Source organism: Microtus oregoni, unplaced genomic scaffold (assembly GCF_018167655.1).
Source record: "Microtus oregoni isolate MIOR12 unplaced genomic scaffold, Mior012 000007F_ref0000211, whole genome shotgun sequence".
In the NCBI taxonomy this organism is placed as follows: Eukaryota; Metazoa; Chordata; class Mammalia; order Rodentia; family Cricetidae; genus Microtus; species Microtus oregoni.
The window spans coordinates 2,702,278-2,715,720 of NW_024543066.1; the positions used below are offsets into that span (position 1 = coordinate 2,702,278).

General features: G+C 42.9%; 1 pseudogene; it reads left to right on the top strand.

The window, feature by feature from the left end:
- The first annotated feature begins 9,914 nt into the window (after positions 1-9,914).
- LOC121450638 lies at positions 9,915-11,313 on the top strand (annotated as a pseudogene).
- Positions 11,314-13,443: the final 2,130 nt, after the last annotated feature.

Sequence of the window (13,443 nt, forward strand, 5' to 3'; positions counted from 1 at the left end):
CAGGAGCTTACTTTCAGCCGTTAGCAATCTGGACTTTGATACAAAAAAAGAACACTGTATTACAGGCTAACAACATACAATGTTCCAGTGTTCATCACAAGCAATTACACAAAAATTCTCCGATGACCTTAATTATGATTTCTATATCTAAAACCATAAAAGAGGTTCTGTGGGTTTAGAACATAACTGAATATTTTCCGACACACAACAGGCACTTTCAAGACCTGGCACGTACTCAAATCTCTTCCAGGTGATCAAAATTTAACTACTTCTGACTCCCAGGAGGGTTACACCTCAGCTCACTCTCATCCTAATGCTTAGAAAAACCTGGCCTTCCTGTTTGAAAAATCTCTTCTGAGGGCCATGGTTACCTTAATACCTAAGTGGGAAGCATCAATGGTCATTACTTTACCTAAGACCTAAAAAATCCATATGTGTGTTCATAGAGGATATGTCACATGTCTGAAGTGGGAGGACACTTGTTTGTTCCTGGCTGCTCAGATCAGAAATAACCACACAGAACCCATATCATTTGCAATACTGTTTGGCCGATAGCTTGAGCGTATTTCTGGCTAACTAATATCTTAAATTAACCCATCTCCATTAATCTGTGTATCGCCACATGGCTGTGGCTTACCAGGGAAAGTTCCAGCGTCTGTGTCCAACGAGGCTACATGGATTCTCTTCACTCTACCTTCTTTCTCCCAGCATTCAGTTTAGTTTTTCCCACCTAGCTCTGCTCTACCCTATCACAGGTCCAAAACAGCATCTTTATTTACCAATGGTATCCACAGCATGCAAAGGGGAATCCCACATCACATATCTGCAAAAACTGAGAGCAATCTACAACCCTTGCATAAACACCCTTCACAGAAACAACCTGCATAGCACATTTACTCTCCAGAAGAAGAAGAAGAAGAAGAAGAAGAAGAAGAAGAAGAAGAAGAAGAAGAAGAAGAAGAGAAACTCACTGCTGTGGCTCAATCGTGAAAGGTTCTCTGTGGGCTCACATTTTGGAACTTGGTCCCTTGATGGTCCTCCTATTGAATGGAGGCTGTGGGACCCTTTTTCTTGACAGTATGCAGGACGACATTGACTTTCATGGGTGATGAAAATACTCAAGTGTGTGCCACTACAACCTCTGCCAAGCCTCATGTTAGCCATTCTGAACTGAGGCAAACTCTGGAGTTATTTTAGTTATCTCTGTTAGCCCGCTACTCAGGTTAATTTAACACTTTAGACTCAGTTTTTATGTCTGTGTAAATGTATGTGCATGGGGGAGTATTCTTTGTGTGCAGGTGTAGAGATGTGTGTGCATGCTTGTGTGTAGATACCTGCATGTGAAGACCAGGGGTTAACCTCAGGTGCTGTTCCTCAGGTACCACCCTCCTTCTTTTAGAGACAGGTCTCTCGGTGGCATGGTATTTATCAACTAGGCTAGATTGACTTATCAGGGAGCCCCAGATGTCTACCTGTCTCCACGCCACCGCCCCCAGCACTGGGATTACAGAACAGCACATCTGACTTTTTTACATGAATTTTATGTATCAAATTCAGATCCTCATGCTTGCAGTACCAGTTGAGCTATTCCCCAAGCCCCACAGAGAAATTATTTTGAATCTTAATTCTGTCATTATGAAGATCATGTCTCCCTCCCACTCATATGTGCCGTCAGCAAATAGAGATTCATCCAAATCAGCTACACAGAACGCCGGGAAGGGAGTTCAGGACAGGATGTGTGGCCTCTAGGAAACGGGTCATCTCCCCATTCTGCGTCTCCATCAAGTCTGTCCATGTCTATGAGTGTTCTCCAAGATGAAACACTGCCCTTCTTTTCCCCAAGGAGCTCTATGCCATGAGCCAATGTCTGTCACCATCCAGAATAACCTAAATAATAACTTCAGTACAAACTGAATACTTGATTTTTTCTGTTTTTTTTCAAAGTTTCTTCACTTAAAGTAAGTTTAGATATTTTAATCTCAGTTTTTATACCTTCTGCAGTTTAATTTGCTTAATGGTTCATGTTACCCATTAAAAATGAATAGTTGGAACAAAAAATTTAGAGCCCCTTGCAACTCTAGAAACATAAAATACTCGATATTTGCTAGATATCTTTTCCTTAAAAGTGAAAAAAAATACAAGATTTAAAAAAAAAGAGTCCCACTTGTTAGTCTGTGAGACATATGAAGAGAAGGTGAGACTTCCCACTGATGCCCACAATCCCCTTTAGAATCAGGAAGATAAGTCACCTCCGTGTCTTCCCTCTAGGAAGGCAGAACTCCCTCCTCTTGTCAGCTATTAAAACACTCCACAAACCACACTGAATGGTAATAGCTGTTCAAACATGGTTGCCACTACCCATCAATCCACATTGTCTTGGCTTGTTAGCTTCAGAAAACCTCACAAGGTTAACTGTGTGATGATTCAATGATGTTTATCTAAGGATCAAAATATTATGAGATTATAGCTCAGAAAAGAATACAGACGTGACAGTTGTCAGGGCTATTCAGCAAAAATGGAAAATGCATGGCTCTGCCGCCTTTGCTTGTCCTGTGTGAAATATTTAGCCCAGAGACCTGCTCTTCTCAGGTAAACAGCATTCAGTCTTACTGCCATGGGTCCCCTCCCTCCTCGAGCCAGAAGAGTCTCCTGGAGGAAGTCACCAGGAGGAGTTCCCTGCCTTAGGGAAAGAGGAGCATCAGACTTACCACGAGAAAATACAACATACCCTCTGGAGCCCAAGCGAGGCGGTGGCTAAAATGCTTTTAATAATGAACTCTGTGAAGTCATAAACAGACCTTGTTTCTGAGCTGCAGGAAGGTCCACAAACCATAGACCAGATTGTGAGGGATTGTCACAAGGAGACAGACACACAGCTGAGTTCGTGAAGGTGGAAGCGGTTTTCTGCAAGGCTGATGCTGTCCATCAATTTTCATATTGATTTTGTCTGAGGCTTCTAAAAAGCCTTCCAAAGATGTATAATAGTTTCCATTCCCTCCAACAGTGCGTGAAAAGATCTTTCCAAGCCTTGTATAGATGATGACCTGTTCAGTGTGCCCATTTGTGAAGTAGGAAAAAAAGAGTATTGATTTGTGTTCTCATTTTCATTTCTTTAATTAAGGGTGAACATTTTCATATGTCTTAAAGCTAGCTATTTCTCCTACTTATACCATATTTTAAAAAAAAACAAGTATACAAAGAGAATTTTTATATCCTGTTCAAATTAATTCTGAGGTGCTATGATGGAACATAGATGCTGGCTAGAGGAGCCAACACCAGCACACTAGTTCAGTACACTGTGAGATACGACACCTCTGAAGAAGGCATCTGATAGCTATCTATTTCTCCTATTTATACCATTTTTTAAAAAATCCGTATACTGATGTGGGAGTGTCGTATATCAATCTGTTGATTTCATTGGTTAAGTAATAAACAAATTGCTTGGGCTCATAGCTTAGAACATAGGTGGGTGGAGTAAACAGAACAGAATGCTGGGAGGAAGAGGAAGTGAGGTAAGACGCCTCAGAGAGAGACACCATGCTCCCGGCTTCTGGGCAGACACGGGGATAGCTCTGCTCTCTGAGGCACATGCGATGAAGCTCCAACCCAGGATGGACGTAGAATCTTCCCGGTAAGACCAGTGCTCACAGATTATTAGAGATGGGTTGATGGGGATATCAGAATTAGCCAGTAAGGGCTAGAGCTAAAGGGCCAAGCAGTGTTTAAATGAATACAATTTGTGTGTTGTTATTTCGGGCATAAGCTAGCCATGTGGGCGGCCGGGTGCCGGGGATGCAGCCCCGCCGCTCCTATTACTACAGTATACAAAGAGAATTTATAGATTCTGCTCAGATTAATTCTGAGGTGCTAGGATTGAATGGAGATGCTGGTTAGAGGAGCTGATGACCATACACTACTGTAGTACACTGTGAGACAAGACACCTCTAAAGCAGGAATTGTTTCCTTGAGTGAAATGTGTTAAGTGTCCCGTGCACGCACACACACCTTACTAGACATGAAAGAAAGATTGCAGATGTTTTAAAGTCCTAAGTGCTAACTGTGACCACAGAGCATTTGGTCACACAGGTGAGAGCAGAGTCTTCCATGCTCAGGACCACAGAAAGGGTGTCTGCTGTGATTCCTTTGGCAGACGTCCCGGCATCCTTCTCCATTCTGTTCCATCCCTACCCCCAAATTTTCAAAATTATGTCTCATGGAAAGCTACTCCCATGAGCTGCCACAGGGGTGGAAGGGTCTGGAAGAAGGTCAAGGGAACTTGAGAAGTAGCCTAGACTGAGCCTTCCTCTGACTTGAGCTAGACTACCCTGGGCAAATGATCTACTTTCTCAGGCATATGTAAAATAATGGTACCTGCTGCGCAGACTTGAGAGGAGTAAGCTAGCAGACACATGCAAGGAAGACCCTTAGACCAACACCTGGCATCTGGCAAGTGACAAATGTGCTTGTCACTACAGATGTCATTTTATCAGGACCAACCGTGGGAGCAGTGGTGGCAGCAACATCCACAGGCTCGGGGAAGTCTTCAGCAAATAAACCTACTTAACATTGCTTAACTCTGGTTTGCACTTGTTAATTTTCTTCAGCTGATGTATCTTGCCTTTGGGAAATACCGTTCTCTGTTAATCAGACTCCTCAAATAGAAAATTGGTCGTCATGGGAACAAGAGACCATGCTCAAGGTCAATGGGAGATCCTACCCTGTGATTTGTGTGAAACCTCCAATTATTCCTAAAGCTTCTTGTATTTAGTATCTAGGGCAGCTTCGAATCCTTCGCTTGCTATTTTAATATTAATAACTGTAAAATTGCTCATGGAAGAAGAAAAACCCTCCCCCATTCATGCCAAACCCTACCCAAAATTTAGCACACCTTGTCCCAAGCAAATCAAAGATTTATCCATCTCTGATATCGAGTAAATAGGAAAAAAATGTTTCCATAAGTGTATTACATCATATAGCCCACAAGGGTGCTACACCAGGGGCACAGACATTGGATTTGTGGATAGGCATAGACTATTGTAGTCCCATGATTTTCCTACAAAAGGCTTTACCTTGGATTTGGTGGCTAAGAGTCAAAGTTACAGTAATTCACAAATTACTAATTTTCAAGATTTATAGTTCTTTTTTTAAAAACCCTAAACTTTTTGGCATCATTCAGCCTGTTTTCTACATGTCCAATAACTGGAGTTGTTGAGTAAAACATCGCTATCTATTAAAGGGGGGATTGATAGATTGGCTTACATGTAAAGGGCTGGGATGTCCAGCAATGGGTGTGAGCATGCTGGAGAGACTTGGAATCCTATAACGGCTCAGGTGAGTTACTTCGCTGAGTGAGTCAGCTCTCCCAGGGTGTGACGAAAGGTCTAGAGAACACCGAGGGAGTCACCAGTCTTCATTTCAAGTTGGAAGACTGAATAGACAGGGTCAGATGTCAGGGAAGGACAGCAACTGTAGAAACAACGTAAGCGCACTCCCAGGCAAGAAGCAGAGGCAAGCAGGCAAGTCAGCACAGCTTTTTCCTGGGATGTCCTTATTTCTGGGCCACTTATAGCAAGGGGCTGCCCACTCTGAGGAGAGACCCCTCAACTCAGTTACTTCTTGGTGGAGAAGTCACCACAGACTGGCCCCCAGAGGCATATCTCTCACTTGCTTGTATACTCCATCAAGCTGACAACCAGCATCAGCCATCCCAAGCCTGTGGGTGTTTCATAGGCCCTGTGTTATTGTACCATGATCCTCAGAATCCAGACTGTGTCTCTGGCCTGCCACGGAAGGCTGTGCATCTGCTGCTATTTTCTGCCTCAGTGGTGCAGTTATACTGTTTATCAAACTGTCCCAGTTCCTGCAGGTGACTGAGTTTATCAGTCCTCATTTCCACGGGAACAGTTGACAGTATGTGAAGTTGATAGCTTACACAGAGTGCACTTTAATAGAATAGATATTTCTGGAAGGGGACCATAGCGTCAACAAATACTTGGTAGAAATGTTACATTTGGGATGGTTTCAGAAAAGACGGATAAGATGCTGAGCAGTGCTCAGAATGAGCCTTGCGCCTAATTTCTTCGCAAGAGGACAAGCTATTCTCCGCGAAAGGATGATTTACTCCAAGCCGAAGAATCACCCGTTGACACAAACTGGATTTCTTCTTAGCCAGATGGGATCCTTTCAAAGACATGTGTGCCTGGGATTGCAGCTGGGGCTTTGTTTCTGTCTTGAGATTTTGAGCCACTTTGTCTAAAATGACACAAAATGACCAGCTGGCAAGTGTGCTTTAGAAGACTCCATGTGTATGTACTTCACCCTGGACACCGACTTTGACAGCTCCTAAATTACCAAGGATTAGATCAAGGCAAATGTGTGGGGTGGGCCTTTTAAGTCCATGGTTTGACTGTGTACATGTGCGCATGTGCGTGTGTGCATGTGTGTGTGTGTGTGTGTGTGTGTTGGTTTGTTCACATTTTTGCTGAGAATTTGTATGCCTAAACTCATCAAGGATATCCACCTGTGGATAATAGGACACTTTAGCCCTGTGTCCTTCCTATTTTGCTTTGGTGGCCAAGGAGATACTGCCCTCACAGAAAGTGTTTAGAATTTCCTTCCTTTTAGAAAACGGAAATAATAATATTGTCTTTGAGACAACTTAAGGAGATTTGAGATTATTTCTCATGTGTTGGTAGAATTCAGCAATGGAGCCATCGTTCTAGTCCTGGGTTCTCCTCACTAGATATTCAATCCCATTAGCTATTTTTGACCTGTTTGGGTTTTCTCTTTCTTCATGACCCAGGCTCAGTAAAACAGATGTGTCTAGGAATTTGTCCATGTCGTATGAGTCAGCAAAGTGATTGGTACTTAAAGAGCATAATCTCATCCCATCTTTTCTATTCCTATCCTGTCCTTTGTAATGTCTCCCATTCCGTGTGTGATCTGATGTATTTGAACCTTCTCTTTGTCTTAGTCTAGCCAGGAATTTGACTTTTATCTTTTGTCTCCATTTCATTTCATTGTTTTCATACATTGTTCTAATCTTTATTATCTCTTCACTTTGGCGAACCTTGGGTTTGTTCTTGTTTCTCCAGCTTGTTGATATGCAATGATAGTTAGTTAAGGAACCGTCTTTCTTTCAGATGTAGATTGCTGTAAATTTTCCTTAGTGCTGAACTTACTGTATCCTATTGCTTTTTTGATTTTGTGGTTTCATTTTCACTTATTTGAAGAATATATATATACATACAAAATAATAAAAAAGAAGATATTTGATACAATTTCAATACTTTTTGATTTGTTGAGATTTTCCCTAGAGAATGTTCCATGTACTAATGAGAAAAATCTGCAAACCCAATACTCTTTGATGGACTTTTCATGTCAGCCTCATTTGGTCCAAACTTAACTTTGATGTTTATACTGTTTTGTTCATTGCTGAAGGTGGAGTGCAAATGAATTCCTCCAACTATAAAAGCACTGATGCCTAAACTATTTTCTTTGGACCTATCAGTATGGGCTTTAATGTTTGGGTACCCCTATGTTGAATATGTGTGTGTGTGTGTGTGTGTGTGTGTGTGTGTGTGTGTGTGTGTGGAGAGAGAGAGAGAGAGAGAGAGAGAGAGAGAGAGTATTTAGAGGTATTATTCTCACTACTAAACTGACTCTTTTTCATTTTACATTGACCTTCTCTGTCTCTCAACATGATTGGTGAGTTAAAGTGTACTTTACCTAAGTATAGCTACAAATGTCAACAGGCAACCTCTGAGGCCCATGGCAGAGTTTCCCCTGCTTCGCTGTAACCTGCCTACCTGATGTCTCTACCAGTGTATTTTAAGAGTCTTAATTTATGTCTTTCTTTGTTCTGGTACTATAAAAACCTACAACTGCTTTCAGGTTGCAAGGTGGGATTTGGGGATATCTAAGTCTGTGTCCCTGGGCCATGGTCATGTGTCTTTGGCTCCAGAATAAAATATCTCACAAAGAGAATCTTTGAAGTGAGGGCTGTGTTCTTATGCCAGCTCTCCTCTCCTTTTGCAGCTGCCTCCGTTACTTTGGGTCAGACTCCTGCTTGATTCTGAACGGGTATGTTAGGCGCTCCAGGAGAGTCTGTGGGACTAATCTATTCCATCTCCCTGCAAGGCTAAAGGCACAAGAAATCACCATCCTAAACCTGTAGCCCCTTGGGAATCCAAGAACCCAACAGCCTAGGACAGATGTTCACCCCCAACCTGACCCACCCAATGAGTGGGTGCCACATTCTGGAACAGAAACCATCAGCTTTAGGATCCGGGTTGGTCTCCACACCTGATGACAGAAACAGCCATTTCTTCTAGGATCACTTTGCAGGTGTGGAGCTGGGGAAACGATAAGAGAAGCCACACCCTGAGCAGTATGGTATTAATTATGCTCCTGGCCCCAGCTCCTCCCCTATTTAAACCTGAAGATCACGTGCGTCAGTGCCCCAGAGAAAGAATGATGTCACTCTACCTTATCTTCTGTGATCGCTTTATCTGTTTCTCTTCCTGGTACACACTGATGACGTCTCCTCTCTCCGCCTTGCTCCCTTACTCCCCCTTTCAACTGGTGTATTGTAATGGGTGGCAAAGCCTAAACTAACAGGACTACCAAGCCATGCTGCAGGCTTTTTCCCAAAAGATTAAAAAAATACCCTCTGGTTACATAAATAAAGGTAAGAATGTGGGAGCTGGGGTTGGAGGGATAGCTCAGTAATAAGAGTGTGTACTGCTTTTCAAAGGGTTTGAGTTTGCAGCACCCATGTCCAACACTCACAACTGTTTATATAACTCAGCTCCCAGGAATGCGACACTTGTACACACATCAACATACAGGCACACATACATAACACAATCCAAGTAATAAATCTTTAAAAGAACATGGGACTTCGACATCTAAAATGAAGACAGGGAGGTGGGACACTGTCTGTGAAAATGAGTCCCTGAGCCCTTAACCCATGGAGTCCGACAAATGTCAAAACTAAATTGCAGGACACTCAGTGTTGAGGGAACGAGAGAACTCATTGGTGTGGGGAAAACACACACACACGCATGTACACACGCACACACACACACACATACTTAGCATCAGAAATATTAGCAGTAGAGAAAAATAGTGGAGAATTTTGTTGTTGCTGTTGTAGTTGTTGTTATTGTTGCTATTGTTTTTGTTGTTACACTTCACCTGCAAAATACCTAATGATCTCTGTGACCCCCCAAGAGCAAACTGGCACCAAATTTTAAAAGGAAAAAAAAAAGACTTCGAAAAGAAAAAGACATTCCCTTGGCATAACGTTTTCAAATTCAAGATGCCCAACATGCTAATTAAGACTCTGTGAGGGGCCTGACCTTCCATGATGAGTTGCTTTTTCAACTCCTGTGGTTTCTGCTTCTGACTGTGATAAAACTGGATAAAAAAAAATCTTCCTTAGATGCAGATTAGGAGCCTTTGAGGTTAAGAACTTTGATGCTCAGCGGGTGCCGTGGATGGGTGGGTCTCCCTGAGTACACAGTTAAAAGATTAGGTTAGTTCCTTCGCCAGCCTCCTTCTCCCCGCTAAATGTCGTTAAAACTTTTGTTTTCTTTCCTAATTTTTGAAGGAGAGGCGAATAAATATATCTCATAAGACTCTTTGGTTTTGTTGAGGTTTTTAATTATACAAGACAAGGATGACCAAATGTTTAGCTCTCAGTCAAATGATCAAACAACTGATTTTCAAACAATTGGGACTCTGTTAAGAAAAGGAACATGTGACCAGTTCTGACAAATAGTATTAATCTTTTTCAAAATCATAAAAATTTGCATTTGATGATTCACTATTAAAGCTGTAGTTCACATGTCCTGAGGTGTGGTACGACCAAGTCTATGCTGAGTGGGGCCTGGGCCCAAAACAGAACCATTATGTCTATCAAAGTCGAGTCTTCCAATGTGATTTGTCTTATCACATCAGGTGTTGGCCACCACACAGGAGGTGACTGCTGTCTCTCTGAATACTGTGGACAGCATTGAAAGTGCCATGGCTGATACTAATACAGTTGCCATTGGGATACTGTTTTACAGGCTGTACAATCCCTGAAATTGCCAGACCAAAAAAAACAAAACTTTGTTGACTTCTATGAACAGGTTATCCTTGAATTGATAGAGTTCTGTGAATTGGGTGCTGCCTGGTCACTTCTGAGACAGGCAGGCAGACCCCATGATAATGTCAAAGCAAACACAACCAGAATGCTATGTTCCCCTGGAAAACCTCTCAGTCAGGTCTTCAGTTGATCCTTGTGAGGCATACTCAGATAAGGGTAGCAAAGAGAAAAGGAGAGCCGCAACTGCCTGGGTATACACCAGGGAAGTCAGTCTGGCACCTCTGTCTCAGGGCACTGCAGGGACAGGCATTGAGTGGTGGTGATGGCAGCGGAGGTGCTTATTCCTGGAATGACCATGTATTTGTTTCAAAGCAGCCACCTAAGATGAGGAAGAAGAAAAGTTTCCTGCACAACTGAGCGTGTTTGGTCAGAAATCCCACATGGAGCGTGTTTGTGTCCAGTTTCCCCCAGATGGTCAGTATCTGGTCACTGGGTGTGTTGAAGAATGGAACTTCCCAACGGAGAAAACCGGGATTCTGGATCTTAAGTGTCGGGCCCAGGATAATTCCATGATGACGGATGATGCTGTCCTTTGTAGGCGTTTCAGCAGAGATACTCAAGCGTTAGCACCTAGGGCCCATGATGGAGCGCTCAAGGTGCGGCAGATTCATACTGAACAGCGTTTAAGAAGATTTGGAAGGGCACAGTAACGGTGTCAAGGACAGCAGTCAGGTCTTAGTGCCTCTCTGAATCAGACAGTAAGAATTCATACTCTAACATCCGGAAAAACATTGAAGAAATGTCGAGGCCATTCTTCTTTTGTTAACCAGGCAACATTTACACAAGATGAACATAATGTCATCAGTGCATCTTCTGGACGGCACGGAGGAGATCTGGAATATGAGATCACAAAGTTCAAGTACATTTCAATCCCTGGGCAGTAGTGCAGGAATAGATGTTACAGTCAGTAGCATGGTTCTGCTTCCTAGAAACCCGGAGCAGTTTGTGGTATGCGACCAATCAACCCCGAGCATGCAGAGGCGGACTGTCAGAAGATTTGGTTCTGGTAAAAGAAGGAAGGTGGTGATGTTGTTTGCTGTACCCTCTACCCCAGGGTGAGTAAAGCTACCATGTCAGGGAGGACCTCCTTCAGCACAGTCACTGGCACGCGGGAGCGAACTCAGATGGCTCACGAGAATCATGTGATCACGGGGCAGTAGCACACACCTTAAATCTCAGCGCTTGGGGACAGAGGCAGGCGGATCTCTGTGAGTTTGAGGCTAGCCTGGTCTACAAGAGCTAGTTCCAGGACAGCTGGGGCTGTTACACAGAGAAACCCTGTCTCAAAACAACAACAACCAAAAAAGAAGTAGCATGGGGTGGGGATCACCCCTCACCCACATCTGACCCTGACTGCCGCCCACAGTGAAGATGCACCCCCAAAGCTCTGTAAACATGAATTCAGCCCTTACCATGCAGCCAGGTAACATGTACTCATGAAAGGGAGGGATGCTCATGGTCTACTTTGACTTTTTCATGTCAGCCTTTATATAAGCCAAGATATTGTTGTCTGGATGAGCCACAAGAATAATTTTGTGGAAATTATTGTTTAAGAAGCAGTTATCGTTCAAAGCATTTTAAAAGCGTTCGTTTATCTGCTTTTAACTGAGGCAGTCACTTAACGTTTCTGTTAATCTTCTACCACAATACTTGAAACGCTGATATTTCTAAACGGAAAAATTTCTTTTGAAATGATAATTAAAACCGGCCTCCTCGCATAAAACTTGTAAATAAGTCACAATATTCAGTAGCTTTGGGTTTTTTCTAAGATTTTAATAAACTTGTATCTTTCTGAAAAGAAATTATAAAGTCCTGCACATGCTGTCCCTGTTTTTAAGTACTGAGAGCTGAAGATTAAATAATCAGTCAGCAGTTAAGAGCTCTGGCTGTTCTTGCAAAGGACCCAGGTTGTGTTCCCAGAACCCACATAGCACCTGACAGCCATCTGTAACTCCAGTTTCAGGGACTATAACACCCTCTTCTAGCCTTCATGGGTACTGCACACACGTGGTACATATGTGCATGCAGGCAAAACATTCAAACACATAAAATAAAAATAAATTCTTCTTTTAAAGAAAGAACTGAAGACTGTTTATATCTCAGCTATCACAGGTTCTTATTTTCTCATACAGTGTTCTGGGCTCCACTTTACATATTCTGATAATCATTCTTGGCAGTGTTCATTACAAGACTTTTGAATACAGGAATTTGGGGAGTACTATCACAGTGGAACAAGTGGCCCTGTCTCCCTCCTTTCTTAAGTTTAATCCAATTTTGTTGTCAGAATTTGCCTGTGGCATAGAAATTGCAATAACAGTCAGCAACTTGTCTACCACATTGTCACATATGGCATAAGGCAATAATTATTATTAATAAATCCAAATCTACTGAGGTCTTCAGCTATCTGATGTGATTATGTGTACATTGCTCTCCTTAAGAGTGAGAGCAGGCGAGAAAAGAAAAGGCCTCCTGACAAGTTTCCCTGAGATGGCATTGGAACCAGGACTCTGTGGTGTTAAAGTTAATGAAGACAGTTTATAGTCACTGTGCAAAGTGTCTGGTGTGGCTTTGTGAGATAAGGGCCAGTGTGTGGCAGAACAAACAGGAGAGGTAGCGACGGCTTGTGCAGAGAGTTGCCTTCTGGAAGCCTGTAGAGCACCACTGAAATTCAGCTGCAGCTGATAATGGCTCCGTTATAAGAAGAAGATTTGTTTTGAGTCTCAAATCATTATTTGTTCCTCCTACAGCCTGGAAAAGCAAGCTTTCTAGTACCTATAAAAATGGGGAGAGGGGCTAAGAGATGACTCAATCAGTAAAGCACTTGCTTTGAAAACGTGAGGACCAGAGATCGAGCCCCAGCATCAACACAAAATGTCAGGCATGGCATTCCTCTGTAATCCCTTGCTGATGGGGATTGGGGGATAGCAGTAAGAGGTGGATTAATCCCTAGAGCCCACCACCCAACCAGCAGAGTGTTGACAGAAGTTTCTGTCCCGCCCGGTCCCGCAGCCATTCAGTCCCAAAGCAACACAGAGGTTTACATTAATTATAAATTGGTTGGCCTATGAGCTCAGGCTTCTTTTTAACTCTTACATTGTACATTAACCCATTATTCTTGTCTGTGTTAGCCGCGTGGCTTGGTACCTCTTATCTGTGGGGCATTCTCATCTTGCTTCCTCTGTGTCTGGGTGAGGACTGTGGACTGATTCGTTCCTCTTCCCAGAGTTCTCCTGTCTTCATCACCCTGCCTAGACTTCCTGCCTGGCTACTGCTCAATCAGAGTTTTATTA